Source organism: Asterias rubens, chromosome 12, assembly GCF_902459465.1.
Source record: "Asterias rubens chromosome 12, eAstRub1.3, whole genome shotgun sequence".
Taxonomy (NCBI): Eukaryota; Metazoa; Echinodermata; class Asteroidea; order Forcipulatida; family Asteriidae; genus Asterias; species Asterias rubens.
The window spans coordinates 7,574,678-7,588,458 of NC_047073.1; the positions used below are offsets into that span (position 1 = coordinate 7,574,678).

Sequence of the window (13,781 nt, forward strand, 5' to 3'; positions counted from 1 at the left end):
TGCTGCAAAAACAGGGCTGTGACGTCAAAATTTGCTTTGCATTCGCATTCGCAGGATGTATGAACCAGGCTTAAGTCTACTTGACAACACCAGTGTCAGAATTTGATCAACATTGTGCAAAGTCTTTTTGCAATTGGCGTCCAGTTACAACGTAAGGATAGAGACCTGGGCCATATCTGATCAGGCGACTCTAGCTATGGTTACAAATACTGCTTAAAGGGGGTCTTTCTAAGAAATAATCAAGCCTCACTGTCGGAGACCAGACTATTGATTTCACCACTTGGAACTTCTACATTGATATGAACTTCAATGCGGACAGAAAGTTTTTAAAGGGACACGTTGCCTTGGATTGGGCTAGTTGGTTTAAGAAAAGCGTTTGAGAACCGTTAGTTATAAAATGCATTTGGTTAGAAAGATGTTTTAAAAGTAGAATATGATGATCCACACAAATATGCCCCAAAATTGCGTGGTTTTCCTTTTACTTTGCAAACTAACACGGTCGGCAACTTTGTAGAGTCAAAAATTTATACGAAAAACCATGCAATTTAGAGACAAATTATTTGTGTGGATCATCATTTTAAAACATCTTTCCACCATATGCATTTCATAACAAACGGTTTTCAAAATGCTTTTCTTGGACCAACTCGCCCGATCCAAGGCAACGTGCCCCTTTATAATTTGCTACATTTGAGGAAACTGAATTCTCTTCAAGAAACTGTACAGCATTTCTATCATTTAGATCCAGAGTTTTGTTTTCTTTCTTTCCTTTTTATCACCTAAGGACAACAACAATCAATTGGACAGATTTGTTGAGAGGAAACAAAAACCCTTTGTGAATGGATGCATTACTTTGAAGTTCAAGGATACGTTTTGATATAAACTGTTGTTACATACATTAGGTGTGTTCTGAGAAGAGACGGTGTTAAGCCCGTAAAACTTCCTGCGAATGAGATAACAATTTTGAAGTCACTACAAATAGTTCGCAACAGTTGGACAGTGCTCATGTCCTGCGAATCATTTGCTGAGCAAACACCCATGTGACATCAAAATTTACTTTGCATTCACAGAAAGTTTGCTCCGGGCTAGTGATTGATTTTGAGAAATATGCCATTTGCGAGTTACATTTTAAAGGCACTGGGCACCTTTTGTCAAAGACCAGTTTTCTCACTTGGTGTATCTCAACATATGCATAAAATATCAAACATGTGAAAATTTGAACTAAGAGAATAATTGAAGAAAAAATACCCTTGTCCCACTAGTTGTCTGCTTTCAAATGCTTGAATTTGAGACCTCAGCTGAGGTCTCAAATTAAATTCAAGTATATTTGAGTGAGAAATGACTTCCTTCTCAAAAACTGCGTTACTTCAGAGGGAGCCGTTTCTCACAATGTTTTATACTGTCGACAGCTCTCCATTGTTTGTTACCAAGTAAGTTTTTACGCTAAAAATGTTTTTGAGCAATTACCAATAGTGTCCAGCGCCTTTAATAATGTGTGGTACAATGACCTGAATCAACACAAGTTGGAGTTGAATCTTTGCATGTTGGTAGTATAGTCTGGCAAGGTTTGCTGTATCATCATGTGTAAATCTCTTTTGAGCAGTGTTTGTTTTGAGAAGAACCTGTGGTTGACAACTCATCATTTCGAATCAGTACTCTTCTGATTGAAATGTTGAGTCGTTAACCGTCGGTTCTTCACAGAACCAACACTCTCCAAAAAGAGATTTACACATCGTGCAACCGCAAACTTCACTTGGTGATCACAAGTTATTGCTTAAGTTCCTCAGACTAGCAAGACAGTTGCCACGTCACATGATTTAGGGTAAGCTTCTTCTTCTTCCAAGTAATGTGCAGACTTCATCGCATGAAGATGGTGCACTTGCACTTTTGTGCATTTTTGTTAAGAGAACGGTGAACACCCATACAACATTAAATGAATGTGTACAGCAAAACGGCACTAGGGTTTGCTCATTTGGAGGTTGCTATGCCAAAGCTTTCCCGAACCATTTGTAAAGGCAACTGTCTATAATCTGGGGAATTCTTATTTAAACATTAAACTAATAAAATGACTAAGCAAGTCATTTGTACAAACTAATATGACTAAGCAAGTCATTTGTACAAACTAATATGACTAAGCAAGTCGTTGTACCAGACTTTTTTCAAATCAAACTTGCAAATGGCTTATTGAATATTATTGAAATTTATTGATTATAATATGAATGGATTATTTATTAATTGCATGCCGGTTTTTAATCGGATCATAATTTGATTATTAATCTTCAGGGAAAATGCTGCGTTGAGGAGCAGGGATGCATCTGCATCCTCCTGTTTCTTGCCTCAACCATTTTTATTATTGTTTTCGTCGGGTTTTTTTTCTTCCTTTTTTTTCACTTAACAACAACAATTTCAAATATCTTTGTACATATATGTTCAAATTAAAAATTAATGTATAACACGTTTTGTGGAAACAATTTTTTATATCAAGTCGTATAAATAAGCCATACACTTGTTTGTTCTTTATTGTTATTATTTTTTATTGTTGCAATTTGATTATAATCTTAGAAGGTCAAGTACAATTAACTGATTTTAAAATAATGTTTTCTTCATAAGAATCAAAAGATGATATTTTGGGAAGTTAGTTTTAGCTAATTTTGTTGTCTGATTAAGAAGAAAAACGGTAGACTCTTGTTCAATTTAGTTTGTAGGTGAGCAATTTGGACACCCCTGTTTTCCAATTTACAGCAAACTTGGAGACCGTTAATCAGGCATGCAACTTTTCGTCTGATCAGCTGATTAACTCTTTTTGTTTTCAAAACAGTTCCAAAGGAAAGTTTGATTGGCCATTTTTTTATTTATTTTTTTCAATTAGAAAGTTGCATGTCTGCTTAATCTGGTTAAAATCTTTGGGAAAAGGGTAAGAATTTGACACGCTTTACATTTCAAGAATGAGAGCCAATACCATGTAGGCAACAATACCCTTTTGATGGTCTTGATCAAGTTAGTCTTGCATGCAGTCCCTTTTGCAGCGTTGGTTAGAAAATGAGAGTTGTGTACAAGGAAGCAGGCGCACAAACGCTAACAAGTTGAATCTTAGAAACGCTTCTGTCAAAAACTGTTTTATTAGAGTGTTTATTCCAACTAAGAATTATTCTTCCCTAAAAGAAAAGAATTAGTTCCAAAAACCAAAGGTATGCGTTGTCTTTTACAAGAGGGGTTTTGTTGCAGGACCTGCTCAATGTTTGCTTTTTGGGGTGTTTGTTTGTTTGTTTGTTTGTTTGTTTGTTTGTTTGTCTTTTTTTTTGGGGGGGGGGGTTCATGATTGGGCAGTTATTTTACAATGTGTGCAAATGATGGATTATTATGAAACGTCATCTCTTATAACTATTTCAGGGTCCATGTTATAATAAAGCACTAAACTCTTATGCATAGATGTATGCTTAGCAGCGAAAATTATCGCTAAGCTTTAACAAAATGTTAACGTCATTACATGTACCAGAGTTGGTTAAGACAGGTTGCTTGTGATTCTGTTAAGCAATATTATGTTGCTTTTACTAACATGATTTAGTAGCTTCTTACTCTGCAAAGATCCTTGAATTTAAATAAGTGGTTAGCTGTTTTTCTATAACTTTCTTTTGGAGTAAAGGTTTATAAGAGTTTAATTATAATGTTTTATAAAATGTTAATAGCCCACCCAAATATTATTTCATGTTTTTTGCGATGTAAATAATTTCAGTAATATTACAAATTAATAACAATAACAATATGTATATGAAACAACTTAATTAATTTGGTGGTGTTGTTTTTTGTCATTGTGTTTCGAGGGGGGAGTTTAACTTCAATCATAGGGCATCCACTTAAAAACCATCAGACCCCAAAAGAATAAATTTACCCCAAAAGTCTCCAAAATAAAAAAAATAGATGAATAAGTCGGCCCTAAAATAAGTTTACCAAAATTATAAATGGCTGGAATTGGGGCACCGTTCATTTTCAAAACATTTCCAACTCCATTATAAAAACACTTTACTTTTAAGTATAACCATGAAGGTAGAAATAGTATATAACAAGTTACAAGGGACACTTGGTTGCCTAGAATTCGTTCAAACTTGCTTAGATCATGGAGGAAGAAATAAATAAACACACATGCAGAAAATAATAAATCAGGTTTCGACACATAAATTTTACTTGTTTCTGTTTAATAAATAGACAAAAATAAGTTAATTAACTGAAGTGAATATTTCAAAGTAACGACCGTATGTATATAGTGAGTTCGGTTACGGTTATGACTTCTGATAATAGGCATTTTGCAGTGATCTAGCCGTAGCCCCGCGTCGAAAGCCGTCAATGGGAGACGTTGGTGGCGGCAGACTTACCTGTTAAATTCGGGAGGGAAAGTGGATGGGCAGCAATCACATCAGTGCACTTTGTGGATTTTTTGCTTATAACCAGGTTCTGCAAAGCAATGTATCTATGTGTGCTTAGCTAGTTTTTATGCTTACGGGCTTTATGAAATTGGGACCTAGTTACGGGAATGCAAAAGGTTGAGAACAAAAGTTCTGCTATGGTGAAATGAATGTGATTGCTGACTGTCCGGAATGTAGTGATTTCCACACTGGTTTGTAAGTCTTATTTGCATATTCCTCAAACTCCATTGACACAAAAGTACCAATAAATACAATACTATAAACACTAAAGGTCCATTGTGGAAACCTGGGCCGAAAAATGTGAAATGTGCAATGGGCACCATTGCAATGATTAACAGAAAACATCCTGCTTGCTGAAATGGCACCCATGCGTCTTTCACGTTTCAACAAGGAGCTCCAGTCTTGGGTCTTAGATGGTCTTAGCAAGGGTGAGGTGTAATCAGTGGATTTTCCGAAAATGGCGGCCGGTGATGGAGGCTGATGTATCTTGAAGTGGAGATATAGAGCTGACGTAGTAGAGGTACCTTCATAAACAGACGTAAGAGATTATACTTCTTATCAAGAATGTTATACCAATGCAAAGCAGGCATGATTCTACTTTTGAACTCCGTCTGATTTCCGATTTGTTGTTGGTCTTGGAAATAATCCGAAAAATTGTGATTCAAATAGCCAGAATTGTATATAAGTCATTAATTGGATTTTAATATACCGTTACCCTCCCCAGGGTTATTAGAGCTGTTCCAGTTTCGGAATGAAGTAAAATACTAAACAATACAAAATAATAATGTAATATCTTTGACATTTCTATAGGCCTACGACATTTTATTGTTGAAGAGTGTGGCGTCCATCTTTTCATATTCATTGTTTTCAACTGTTATATATGTTTGGTATTTTCAACATAAAAAATAAATGTGTATTGTATTGAATTGAAGAAAAAACAAACAAACAAACAAACACCACAACAAACAAACAAACAAACAACCCCAAACAAACAAGACTCACTCGATTATCGCCATTTTAACTGCATTTAAATTGCTTGACGACGTTTCCTTGACGGTCATAAAGACAGAAACACTGCTGGGTGCTTCCCGCCTTGCGACATGCTGATAGGGGAAAATGTGGAATTTGAATTGAATCTTAATTTTGAATTTTATTTAAATTGACAAACTTCGTGAACCCGAAGGTCAAATTACAGAGTTAGTACAATGGTCACACATTATATAAAAAACATAAAATTATGACAAATAAAATATTTAAAAGTAGGCCTAAAATTAATAGCAAAAACATGTTTTTAATTGCATTGTGTTCCCTCTTTTGTTGGGGGGGGGGTGGGGGATAAGGGTTTTGGCAAGGATTTTTTTGATTTTTGTTTATTGAGATTTTCTATTCGTTTGCGTGTGTTTGGATAAAAAAAAGTTGTATTTTTCATGGGCGTCAATCCATCCTGAAACGTGGGGGGGGGGGGGGACTTAACATTTATGGCGTGGGGTCCGGGGCCCGCTTTATAGGGCCCCGTGAATTTTTTTAGCCCGTAGATGCTCTCTGGTGCAATCTAGTGAATCTGAGGGGTGATGTTCCCCCCCTCTCAGATGTTGGAATTAAATGCCTTTTTCAAGCTATGATGCACCTATTCTTGCTATTTTGGTTATTGTACCTAAAATGCAACTCAATTATAGCTTCGTTATATCCATTGTTTTCGCATTCTCAGACGGCGTTTCATCTCCATCATCACCAGACCTAAGACACAAGTTTAATGGGGCAAATCTGTCAGAATGGAACAGAACATCTGTAAAATGTGAGCAGCAGTAGAACCTTTTGGGTTGACAGCGTCTTCAAGTGTGGATCTATGAACCAAGTTTTAGGGGGAAATCTGTCGAAGAGTTAGCTCACGAACGCGAAACCTTTACGGCATGGGTCCGGGCCCGCTTAAGGGCCCGGGAAAATTTTGCATTCTAGATGCTCTGTGGTGCAATCTTAGGCCAATAAGAGGCATACAGAACGGAACAGAACGTCTGTAAAATGTGAGCAGCAGTAGAACCTTTTGGATTGACAGCATCTTTAAGTGCGGATCTATGAACCAAGTTTTAGGGGGAAATACTGTCAAAGATTGAGCACATCAGTGTGAAACCTTTACGGCATGGGTCCGGGATGCTCTGTGGGGCAATCTTAGGCCAATAAGAGGCATACAGAACGGAACAGAACATCTGTAAAATGTGAGCAGCAGTAGAACCTTTTGGGTTGACAGCATCTTCAAGTGCGGATCTATGAACCAATTTTTAGGGGAAAATCTGTCGAAGAGTGAGCTCACCAGTGCGAAACCTTTACGGCATGGGTCCGGGCCCGCTTAAGGGCCCGGAATTTTTTTTTGTGTATTTTAGATGCTCTGTGGTGCAATATTTAGGCCATTTAACGGCCAAATGGCAAACGAAACAGAACAATGAGCTGTGTGAATATTGTGTTCCAGTGCTCCACAGTTCCTCAGTGCAAAACACGATTTTCATGATAAAGGTGGTCAAACGACACAGGGAACATTTGATACTGTGTCTTTCACCCTTCGAAAATGGGTTGGGGTGGGGTGGGGTTCACGCCCCTTCCACTCTTTCAAGGTGGAGGTGCCAATCTGTCAACGATGGAGCGTGCGTGTGAGAAGCCTTTACGGCTCGGGGTGCGGGCCCGATTAAGGGGCCGGGAAAATTTTGCAATTTTAGATGCGCTGTGAGGCAATCTAGGGCCAATTTAGAGGGGGAATATTGTGTCATCCTTTGTCCACAGGATTAATGCCCATATATAGGGACACAGGGTTTCGTCTTACACAGTTCAAAACGTGGGCTTCATGATAAAGGTGGTCAAAAACGTGGGGGGACATTTGATATTGTGTCCCCCACCCTCCAAAAGGTGGGGGACATGTCCCCCTGTCCCCCCCCCCTGATTGACGCCCATGGTATTTTTACATATTTTCTGTTTTTAACGTACTTTCGTGAAACATAATAAAACAAATGTATGGCCGTGAAATTTTAGAACTTGAAGTTGAACATGGTCATCAAACATTAGCCTAATTTAAGGCCAAAACTCACAAATTAAACTATACGATTGTTGTTTTTTTATCGCAATGTAAAATTAATCTTTAGACAGACAATCCAGTCAATATTTCACAAAGGTACTAAATAAATAAAGGTGTAGACTTAATTCAAGGCGCTTACTTGAAACCACAGGGCCTCGTTTCTCCATCGGCTCGTAAGTGTCGATGTACGCATCTACCTCCCAGTCGAGTGGAGCGGCCTCAATGGAGACTAGAATAGTCGTCATTACCAAAAACAGCACCACGATGGACTTCATTTTGGACTGATATCTGGGATTTAAAAAAAATAGGGTGGAAAACAATGATATTTCAGGGACACCGTTTTCATTCTTGAATAAGTACAAACACAATGTTCAGGACGGAATTCAAACTTTTTTGTTTTACAAAAGCAAGAAAATCCTTAGGGTACTGGACACTATAGGTAATTACTCAAAATAACTATTATCGTAAAAACTTACTTGAACGAGCAATGGAAAGCTGTTAACAGTAAAACATTGTTTAAAAGGCTCTCACTGATTGAAGGTAACGTATTTTTTTTAGAAAGAGCGAATTTCTCACTCGAATAATAAAATACTTCGGACCTGAAGACTATTTATTAGGCTTCTGATAACACACAATTTGTGCAACAAGGATGTTTTTTAATTCAGTTGTTCTCTTCCAACTTCGACGACCAATAGAGTCCAAATATTCGCAGTTTTTGTATGGGTTTTTAACAATTATTCTTACCAAAGGTGTTTAAATAGTTCCTTCAAAGTAGCACTTTTGTCTGTTGCTAGTAAATTTGTAAATTTGCTGTACTCGGGGCAGCTCGTGGTTGTATGGCTTCTGACTGACTGACACCCCGTTACTTGGGAGACCTTGCAGCTCCAGTCAATTTGTCTTTGTTCAAACCAAGCTATTAACTCGCTTTGTATCCTTTGGCAAAATGCGCGTCATAAATACGGTTATTATAAAGGCAGTGGACACTATTGGTAATCGTAAAGACTAGCCTTCACAGTTGGTGTATCTCAGCATATGCATAAAATAACAATCCTGTAAAAATTTGAGCTCAATCGGTCATCGAAGTTGCGAGAAAATAATGAAAGAAAAATAACCCTTGTCACACGAAGTTGTGTGCGTTTAGACGGTTGATTTCGAGACATCAAGTTCTAAATCTGAGGTCTCGAAATCAAATTCGTGGAAAATACTTCTTTCTCAAAAACTATGGCACTTCAGAGGGAGCCGTTTCTCACAATGTTTTATACCACCATTACTCGTCAACAACAAAGGTTTTATGGCAATAATTATTTTGAGTAATTACCAATAGTGTCCACTGCCTACATAAATATAGGCACACCGCGCAATTAAAAGATTCCCATGCGCCAAACTGTGCAATGTTTTTTTCACTTAGTACTCAAATTTGACTGTCGTTTTTGTGGAGAACTTTCGGAATTGTTATCTCCAACAACAACATTGTTAGAACCCCAGGGGGCCGGAACGAAACTCACTTTCCATGCTTTTTTCATCATACCGCTATATTATGGCCTATACACTCAATTATCTTTTTTTCATATCGAGTATTATAGATCACTGGAAACTATTGGTAACTACTCAAAATAATTGTTATAGCATAAACACCTACTTGGTAACGAGTAATTGAGAGCTGTTGATATAAAACATTGTGCGAAACGGCTACCTCTTAAGTAACTATAGTTTTTGAGAAAGAAGTGATTTCTCTCTAAAATAATTTGAATTTAATTTCTCAGATTCAAGCATCTGAAAGCACACAACTTGTGCGGCAGTGGTATTTTTTTCAATTATTCTCTCGCAACTTAGACGACCAATTGAGTTCAAATTTTCACAGATATGTTGAGATACACGAAGTGAGAAGACTGGTCTTTGACAGTTACCAAAGGTGTCCAGTGCCTTTTAACACGTCGATTCATACAAAAAACAAAAAAACTCAAAAACTATAAATGCCAATTAGCGCTAACAATTTATTCAAAATCCGGGTTGTGGTTTGTTTAATCAAAATCCATTATTTACGGATTCAAAATCGGTTATTATGGATTCGCTTTCATTTGTGTTCCTAATAACGGATTGTGCGCCCGTAGTGCCCGATTCGAAATGTACTTTATTTCGTTGGTACTGATGGGCTTTCATAAAACTAGCCCTGTCGGCCTTTCACTTTAATAGTTTAAATTAAACAGATGAAGAGTGCTATATAAAAAAGGGCTAGTATAAAAACCACAATTCTTGTGGTTTATAATACAAGTAAATTCAAATTAAATCTTTATTCCTAATGCCCAGCAGAAATTACTTTCTCGTTTGCACATTAAAATAATTAAAGTAATTAAAAATAACAGAAAAACATACATGAACCGTATAAATTAAAACAGCAGCAATAGGCATATATAATCAAAAATATGACATGGCACAAATAAATAGTTTTTAAAATGCACCGGAATTAAAATATCAATCAAAACATAAAATAAACCAGGAAAATAATAAGAATACCAATAACAAATTCCAATAAAAGCCAATGTACCTTTTTTTTAATTGCCGCATTTATGACCAATGACTATTTCTTCTATATCTATAAAGACTTACTTTTGAATCAGGAGTAGCTTAAATATTACCAGATGAACAACTTCTTATACGTCTCGAGACAAACAGTGAAGGTTCTCTTCTTCCAACACCCAATCAAAGAATGAGCCAAACCAAGGTAAAAGTACCCTCTTATATACAACCACGCAAAGTCTCGGGTGGTTTGACACGATGAAAGAGGGTACCGCTGTTTATTCACAAGAGATTCTTGAGCTTAGTAACGGTGCGTAACTCATCATCACTGGGGCCCATCAACCTTTGGCACGTCTAATGGGAGAATTTTAATTAGTGACTTATTTTGATGTATCGTTTGTTTTTTTAGAGGCTGAAAAACATAATTATTTTGAGGGGAGTGGTATGGCGCGTGTCGAGGGTACTTTTGGTCGCGACAGCATGGCGATTTATCCACCGTAACGGTATTAGCAACACATCTGCCCACATACTTTCCAAAACGAAAGACTATACTAAGTATGGTCTGATTGTATTGAAAACCCACCAGCTCATCACTCCCTCCCCCCCCCCCCTCCCGAAATAATTGACTGCACATAGGAAGAGACATCCCCATAAACAACGCAAACAGCATCACTAACAACAACACAAACAACAAACAAACAAATGAGAAGACAATTCCAAGTGGCTTGGCGATGTTTCGTGGCCGAGATGGTTGATTTAGCTTGGCGAGCTGCATATGGCACTGCACAGGCTGTATACTCCCAAGGGAGCTGAGATGTTCAAGGAATGAAATAAATGGTCCAGTGATGACCAGGGGAAGGGTGGAGGAGGGTCACGAGCGTGACTGAGAGACAATTTTGAACGCAATAAGTATTAAGGACCACTATTTTTAAAACTATAATATGCACCTACCTCCGATTAATTAATTTGGGTTATGCTGTTTTCACGCTACAGGGTGTGGTGAGGCTTTTTGCCAATAACCTTAGAATGTTTTCCTTTAATAATTACAAATAAACGTTATGATTTGCCTTAAAGCAATATCAAAATGATGTTACGTACTATGAAGTAAACCAAAGTAATTGTTAGCAACTATGAGAACAGCTTTTATTTAATGATTTTTGTGATGATTTTACAAACACGACAATGGGAACTCTTTTGACTTTAGAATCTTTTTACAGTCAAGCGTGTCCTTTTTACCAATGCCAGCTGCTCTGTTAATTCCACCAGGGGAAACAAAAGGTATATAATTAATTTCAGTTAATTGATCTGGGGCTGAATAATTGCCTGTGTAGGCATCAGTCTCAATTACAATCAAGAAATGTGGCCAGATGTTGCGTTTAAAGTCACCTGGAAGTGGTATTTTTCAAGCATTTGTCACTAATATATGTGTTTTGATGAGTGGAATGTGAATAAACAGTTAACTAAGGTTTTAAAAAATAAGTTCTTATGTTAGGTACAAATTTAAGAGTAGACCCCGACCCGAGAGGGCGCTGTTCGTGACGTCAATCGAGGCAGACTTTGCCTGTAATGCGTAGAGTAAACACAGTTGCAAAGTACATGTACGGACCAAGTCGTGAGTTTGTACGTTTCAAAAAAAAAAAATTGTTTTTTTTTCCCGGCAATGCCGATCAGGTGTATCGCTGCTGAATGCAGAAAAACACTTTTTGAAATGTACCAACAACAAAATTGCAGCACACTGATTAAGTTCTGCAGCAATACCGAATTTCTTCATTGAAGAAAAATCTATAGATTGTGTTGAATACAGACATTATTATTATTTGTAAGATTTTCCCAGGTGTTGTCCTATGATACCCTTTTAAAACTGTTATCCTTATGTGACACTCATTAAATAATGGGTCACCTGTCACACTATAAAAACAATGCATTTTCGCTAAGAATCAGAATTATGTCCTATGTTTTTCATTAAAAAAATACAATGTACATGTAGCTCTCGTATACGCCCCCTATGTCTGAAATTCAAATATGTCCGCGAGCCTATATTGAACAATCCTGTATTTTGGCGCGGGCTACAATTTTTTTTTTTTACAAGTGCCATTCCATAGTATTTCGTGGCAGGCAGTTCTAACTTCAGAGCCGTGCTTTGTATAGCAGCAAGTTTCATTAAAACAATCATTGCTTGTGCGTGTGCTTGTGTTATAAGTCCTTCAGAGAAAGGACTTTGCACTCGCTGGTTGAAATCATATTTTTATCTGTTTCCTTAAATTTCACTTTTAATGAGCTTCACGAACAGAAGCTGGAACAATAAACACTTCTCAGTAAAATAACACACAATATCGGCACTGACTCAAGCTCCAATAATAATAGTTAGTCTTTTACTTCGCCGTGAACCACTCTTGCAATAATGTGCCTCAAGTTTCCACGTGGTGTATTCCCATAAGTCAGGACTATCGTCATGTGGGAAAACATTTTTGACGAAGCAGGCTCTTTAAAAAGAGTTTAAACTACAACACCTCATTAGTAAAAAGTATCCAAACCCTTTAAACCGGGTTTCCTTAGATCACGTTTTTGGTCTACGATTGAAGATGCCCAGCAGTCACAATTTCGTCATAATAACGCTATAATGACGTTAATTTCTAACGTTGGATGACGGTTGGTCTGTTGTTTTAAGTGAAAGTTTTTTAGACGTCGGCTCACAAACCAAAATAAGACGTCTTACTTAAACCATAATCCGACGTTGCATGACGGTCAAAAGCTAACGCTTGTTAGACGTTATAAACTGACTCAAATATGACGTCATTATTTTACCTCAATCTCACCATCCCAAGACGTTGGATAATGGTCACCCTATGGTTATAATTTAAAGATTTTTAGACGTCGTCATAATAACGATAAAATGGCGTCAATTTCTAACGTCGGGTGATGGTTGGCCTGTTGTTTTAAGTGAAAGTCCTTTAGACGTCGGCTCACAAACCAAAATAAGACGTCTAACTTGAACCGTAGTCTGACATTGCTTGACAGTCAATAACTAACGCTTGTTAGACGTTATAAACTGACTCAAATATAACGTCATTATTTTACCTCAGAAAGAGGTAATTTCTCACTAAAATAACAAAGACTTCTAGCTAGAAGTCTTTATTCCTATCTGAAAGCACACAAATTCGTCCAACAAGGGTGTTTCTTCTTTTATCATTTTCTCGCAACTTCGATGACCGATTGAGCCCAAATTTTCACAGGCTTGTTATTTTATGCATATGATGGGATACACCAAGTGAGAACACTGATCTTTTACAAATACCAACCGTGTACAGTGGCTTTAAGCAGCTCTGTGAAATTGATCCATGGTCAGTTGTCTCTGTTGATGTACTTACTGACTTGGTTCATCGTACTTCTGGTGTAGCATGACCACCTTATTGTGACACGCAAACTGAAGTATACTTTTGGAATGACATTTTTTCATGACATTCTTCAAACAGGCTATGCTATATGTTAAAGCCATTGGACACTTTCGGTAAACAGTATTGTCCAAAGGCCTACACTTTGTGTATCACAACATTATATAAAAATATAAAAAAACTGTGCAAATTTAGAATCAATCGGTCATCGGAGTCGGGAGAAATTAACGGGAAAACCCACCCTTGTTTCCGCATGTTTCGCCGTGTAAAGCATTTCATGGAATAATATTTCAAGAGAAGTCTTTTACCATTACCTTCTGTAAACCCTGTAAGTTATTTGTAAATCTGCGAACTTTTATTTTTGTTTCTGTTCCGAAAGTGTATAATGGCTTT

At 37.2% G+C, this 13,781-nt stretch overlaps 1 long non-coding RNA gene across 1 annotated transcript; it reads right to left on the reverse strand.

Annotated features, from left to right (window-relative positions):
- Window positions 1-4,663: 4,663 nt before the first annotated feature.
- On the reverse strand, window positions 4,664-10,191 carry LOC117297898. The gene is made up of 4 exons (XR_004519922.1): window positions 10,087-10,191; window positions 7,619-7,767; window positions 5,421-5,521; window positions 4,664-4,942 (listed from the first exon to the last, which is right to left on the reverse strand). It is a non-coding gene; the product is annotated as an uncharacterized LOC117297898 (long non-coding RNA).
- Between the last annotated feature and the right edge of the window lie 3,590 nt (window positions 10,192-13,781).